Source organism: Malus domestica, chromosome 03 (genome assembly GCF_042453785.1).
Source record: "Malus domestica chromosome 03, GDT2T_hap1".
NCBI classification, from domain to species: domain Eukaryota; kingdom Viridiplantae; phylum Streptophyta; class Magnoliopsida; order Rosales; family Rosaceae; genus Malus; species Malus domestica.
Genome location: NC_091663.1, coordinates 4965765 through 4972094, shown reverse-complemented (window position 1 = coordinate 4972094; position 6330 = coordinate 4965765).

The window sequence follows — 6330 nt, the reverse complement described above, 5'->3', positions numbered from 1 at the left end:
ATTATCTTTTATTGGTGACACATCATTTAGTATGCAAATTTAGGGCTGGTTTGGTATTGCTGTGCTTTGAAAAAAAAGCTGCTGTGAGAATAAGCGGCTGTACTATGAGAATAAGCGGCTGTGAAATAAATCAGCAGAGCGTTTGGTAAACTTTTTTGTAAAAGTGTTTTTGGAAAGAAAAGCAGTCTGATAATGGGTCTTTTCATTAAAGGAGCACTGTAGCTCCGTGTGCTTTGAAAAAAAGCCAGTTTTCTAAAGCTGCAAATAGCAGCTTCAGCTTTTTCCTTTGATTTCAGCTTATTCTCACAGCAGCTTCCAAAATAAGCCCTTTTTTTTCAGTTTACCAAACACCTAAAACCCTCACAGCTTTTTTTCATAGGTGCTTTTTTTTTAAGCACCTCACTCCCAAACTAGGTCTTAGTCTCCCTAATGTTACCCCTTCTCTAATAGAGGTAGGGCCCCTAACACATGTGGGTTCTGTTAAATGTCCCACATTGGTGAGTTTAAATAGGATTATCCTACTCTAACTAATACTGAGGCCTTTTGTGGTAAAACCCCACACCTACGGATTAGGCAGGCAGTAAAGTTGGGAACAGTATCGGTGTCGTTAAGGTGGGGTGGGCCTAGCGATCCAAAAATCCAACATGGTATCAAAGCCTACGGTTTGGGCCCGTGCAAGCCAATGAGCTTGTCACCCAAAAGGAAACTAGTTTTAACTCTTAATATAGAGACGACCGTTGAGTTCCATTGAAAACAAGTGGGCCCAATAGGAGTCGACTTCTGAGTTTCAATTACCAATATGGATCTCCACGTGTGAACCACTAAATAGGGTTACACGTGAAGGGGAGTGTTAAAGTCCCACATCGATGGCTGCAAAAAAACCAAAAGGGTTTAAATATGATGTTGGATTTTTGGATCGTCGGGCCCGCCTCACTTTAACGACACTGATACTGTCCCTAACTTTACCACCTGCCCAATTCGTCAGGTGTGAGGTTTTACCACAAATGACCTCGGTATTAGTTAGAGTAGAATAATCCTATTTAAACCCATTAGGTTTCTTTGAACCCACAGATGTGGGACATTTAACACTCTCTCGCCAGACTCGCCCCACTCTAACGACACTGATACTGTCCCTACCTTTACCACTTGCCCAATCAATCAGGTGTGGGGTTTTAGCACAAAAGACCTTGGTATTAGTTAGAGTAAGATAATCCTATTTAAAAAAACACTTCATATAAAAAAATTATTTGTTTTCACATGTAAGACATCAATAAAATTATATTTAAAAAAAAACACTTCAAACTCAATAATTTAGAAACACGGAATAACTAATTTATTTTGTATCGAGAGAAGGAAACCAAAAAATTTCGGGTTTTCAAGTAGATAGATTATGAGTATTGTTTTTCATCTGAACTTTTAAAGTGTTTTTGTATAAATCGTGAGGTATTTTTTCTTATTTACTAACCTCGTCAATATAAGACTAAAAAAAAAAATGTTTTCAAGTCTTTAAGGATATGTATAAGTAATGAATGAACACTAAATTAAACCTTTTGATGACACATAATATTATTTGCAAATTTGGCATTTAGTCTACGCGTTACTCTTTGTTGAAGATTAGACTTAAATTGGAATGGATATTTAAAAATAGCAACCCACATAGCTACTAGCTAGTAAATAAATTAACAACCAAACAAAAATTTATAAAAATTGAAAAAAAATAAACTTGCACATAGCATTTCAAACTTAGGACCTCTCGTTAATTTTAAACAACAAAAGCCATTGCTTCTAATTAAACTTCTTGATCATTTAGCCAAATTGTATAAATTTATACTGTTATGAAAAGAAATTTGTAAAAAATGGAATGTAAATAAGCACACATGGTGTTTTGAACTTAAGACCTCCTTATTAATTTTAAACAACAAAACCACCAGTTCTAATTAAATTTCTTTGTCACTAAACCAAATTTTATAAATTTATACTCTTATAAAAACATATATAAATATACCACCCTAATAATTTCGGTACCCCGAATTTTTTTGAGCCCCAAACGGTCGCCCTGCCCGCACTGAGCTTAGGCCGGGCCTGACTCTCTCACTCTCTGCCACCTCACAATTTTACGTAAATTTCTATGTCGACGTTATGAAATATTATAAAAAGAAGAAGAAGTTGCAGTCACACTTTTAAAAACCTCAAAGAATTTTTCTTCTTTATAAAACAAAAATATAAAAATATGTAAAGGACAGTTTTTCTTTTTTCATCACGGTAATGGACATTTTTTCATGACAAGAAATGCAGCTGATCAGAATCTTAATCCTAATCCAAGTGACAAGTCCATCACGAGAGAGTGATTGACACGATTCCTACAACCCACGAATACAATTCCCGCTGAAAAATAAGGTAAAATCTTATCAATCGAGTCATTTCATTTCAGGAGGTCATATCTGTCAATTTACCAGAGAGTGTATGTATATAGTAGGCACATTAAAACTCAAGCAAGACTTCCCTAATTTAGTATGCACATTTGCACACCCCTTGTTATATTCTGACAAAATTCAGGACCACTGCAACACAATATTTCCATAAAAGAAGCTGTTGGAAACATGATTTATGTGGATCAGATGGCCTTGATTGACATTGAACCTTAATTAATTAATAAATGAATAAATTTACTATTGGTTTCTAAAGATAAATTATATGGTACCCTTTACCGAGGATTACCGTTGTCCTTTGATTTGAAAAAAAATTACATTATAATCTTCAAAATTTATTGTTGAAAGTTACATAATTATAGATTTTACTGACATATATTGTTTATCAACGTTGATTATTAAACCATGAATGTCTTGTTACGATATAAATGTAAGTCATTATTAGTATCGTTATTTGCTCGTGGACTCCCTTCCTAGTAATAATGTTACAACATGAAGTCAGCATTCGACGTCTGAATTACAAGACTATCAATGTTACACTATAATTCTAAGAGTATTGTTAACAAGACAAAATGACATTTTATTACTACAATTGATTTTTACATTAAAGTCATACATTGTTAAGGTAAGATGTAATGCGTGGATGTGATTGCATTACAAAAATATGGTTCGATTAAAGGATATTTATACTCTCTTATTTTAGAAGGGTGGGGTAGACTAAGCATTTCTAATATACATATGTGTGAGTGTGTAATTTGAATATCATGAAACCATAAGTATGTTGAATGAAAAGAGAAGATCACAAAGAATACAAAAGTTGGTATAACTGCTACTAAATAATTTTATGGTAGTGGTAGTTATTTCCTTTTTACATTCAACCTAGTATTCATCATTTCTCCATCCTATCAATCATGATTCAACAATTAACTCTCCAAACCCATTATTAATAAAAAAAAATTTGTTAGGTTGTGTGAGAATTGGTAGCCTACAATTCTAATGGACCATTGTAACAAGCTAGGCAAAGTTGTGACTCTATAGAATATTTATCCTCTGAAGCGCTTGCACAAAATTGTTTTATTAGAAACACGTTAAAATAAGAAGCACTCTCAAGTTCTTTATAATCCTAAAGCACTTTTGAAATTTTCTTCCGCACTCAAATATATGGAGTAAAAAATATCATTAATTGTAAAAACACAATTTTAACCTTTAAAACAATCTCAAACATGCTCTTATTCATTTTGAGTACTCACTTTCTGTTGAGATTGAACATAATAATTCAAGGTATGTATTAATGTTTGAAAGCAGCTGCATGGATTATACTTTCACTCTTGAGTGAAGCAAAGATTAAGCACTTTCATGGGCAACCATATAAGCTCCTTAAGTGGGTTTTTCTTTTTTTTTCCCTTCCTGTCCTTATATGGCCTGAAGATGTTTGACCTTACCAAGACCCAATTCTTTGCCATCCACTTCAAGCCAATGCTTACCCTACGCACAAACATTTGATGTTGCAGACACGTAATCATATATATTCATGGAAATTTTAGTTTGTTTATGTTTTTATACTATAGCATTAGTATTTTACGTGCTTTATTACATTTCATTGGCCTTTTCCCCTAATCATAATGATGGAAAAACAGAAGTAGATGACGCTTGTAACATCCCACATCGTCCAGGGGAGTGGATCCTCTAAATCTTACATGTATATTCCTATCTCTACGTAGCATGAGGCCTTTTGGGAGCTTACTGGCTTCAGGTTCCATCGGAACTCTGAAGTTAAGCGAGTTCGTGCGAGAGCAATCCTAGGATGGATGACTCACTGAGAAGTTCTCGTGTGAGTTCCCAGATACAAAACCGTGAGGGCGTGGTCGGGGTCCAAAGCGGACAATATCGTGCTACGGCGAAGTTGAGCCCGAGATGTGGTGGGGGCTCGGGCTAGGATGTGACAATTTGGTATCAGAGCCAATCCCTGGGCGGAAGTGTGCCGACGAGGACGTCGGGCCCCTAAGCAGGGTGGATTGTAACATCCCACATCGCCCAGGGGAGTGGATCCTCTAAGTCTTATATGTATATTCCCATCTCTACCTAGCATGAGGCATTTTGAGAGCTTACTGGCTTCGGGTTCCATCATAACTCTGAAGTTAAGCGAGTTCGTGCGAGAGCAATCCTAGGATGGGTGACCCACTGGGAAGTTCTCGTGTGAGTTCTCAAAAATAAAACCGTGAAGGTGTGGTCGGACCCAAAACGGACAATATCGTGCTACAGTGGAGTCGAGCCCGGGATGTGGTGGGGGCCTGGGCCGGGATATGACAATGCTTCATTGTAGTGGTGAAAATTAATTTTGTGAATGTACCCCGGTGCGGGTCTAGTTCCTGATTCTCCTCTCTCGAATAACTAACTATCTAACTCACTAATGCTATTGCTCTACTTCAAAAAAAATTCTCAAATAAAAAATTATGATATTATGATATACAATAATAATATGAGTTTCAGCCGCATATCCATGATAACTTAACTTGAAATTCGATCGATGGTTTAGCTTTTAGGATTTATGCTTAGGCCATCTCCAACCCTTGCGTTAAAATATAAAATTTTGAACAAAAAAAAATTAGATTTTATTCCAGAAATAGTTTTTCTGCTTAAACCCTTATAGGTTAAATTTTTAGCCAAAGATTATTAAATAATGAATTTAGGCTAATTTTTTTAAAGTAACTTTTAAATAAAAAATTATTTAGGCTATCTTAATTTAATTTTATGAACATTTTAACCTAAAAAATTTAGATTCCAATAAATTTTTAGCCCGAGATTATTTACTGAGTTTTTACATGAATTTTGATTGAAATAGTTTTTTAAAATTATTTTAACAGTTGGATTTAAATTTGGGTTGCTAGATATTTTTTTTTACTATTAGATTTGATCATATCATATCTCAGTTGTTGGATTCAATGAATTTATAAATATAAAATTAAAAATTAACAAAATTTGAATCTGGACGGTAGGATGGAACAAATGGTCCATTGCTCCCCACCATTCGATGAAAGAAAGAGCCATTGGGCTCATATTGCTGGGCGACCCGAGTTGTTAGTGCCTTGCACGTTGAGGGTGTTGGGCGCGTCTGCGCTATGCATGTGTATCCTTCTAGGGAGCGTCCACGAGCAGTAGTGAACCAACCAACTAACCTAATGTTAAATCTTGATAGAAACTTGCCCCAAAAATGAGTTTTAACCCAAAACTCAGTTTTGGCCCAAGGGTTGGAGTAAGTCGGGGTGGGTTTAGAAGCTAAAATTTGAATTTTACTCCAATTGTTGGAGTATGACTTAAGGGCATAGATAAGTGAAACAATGGTAGAGATTGATTTCATGAATCGAGATTTGGTGGAATAGTGGAGAGGTTTCGAGAGTGGTGATTCTATCGGTGGTTTTTTTGGAGAATCTAAAGCGTGTCATATGGACACCACATATGCACTTTTAAATACGTGTCGGCATATTTGACAGCTTTTTGGACAAAATAGACAGAATCAAAGCAAAGTGGAGCAAATATTGAGTTTTAGAGAGTAATGTGAGAACTTTTGAGTTCTAGAAAAAAAAAAGTGAGATTAAAATCGAATATGCATGGTATGAAAAATATGGTAAATGTAGCATTATCTTTTATTGGTGACACATCATTTAATTTGCAAATTTAGTCTCCCTGACATTACCTCTTCTCTAATAGAGGTAGGGCCCCTAACACATGTGGGTTTCTGTTAAATGTCCCACATTGGTGGGTTTAAAGAAACCCAATGGGTTTAAAGAGGATTATCCTACTCTAACTAATACCGATGCCTTTTGTGGTAAAACCCTACACCTGACGGATTGGGCATGCGGTAAAGTTGGGGACAATATCGGTGTCGTTAGAATGGGGTGGG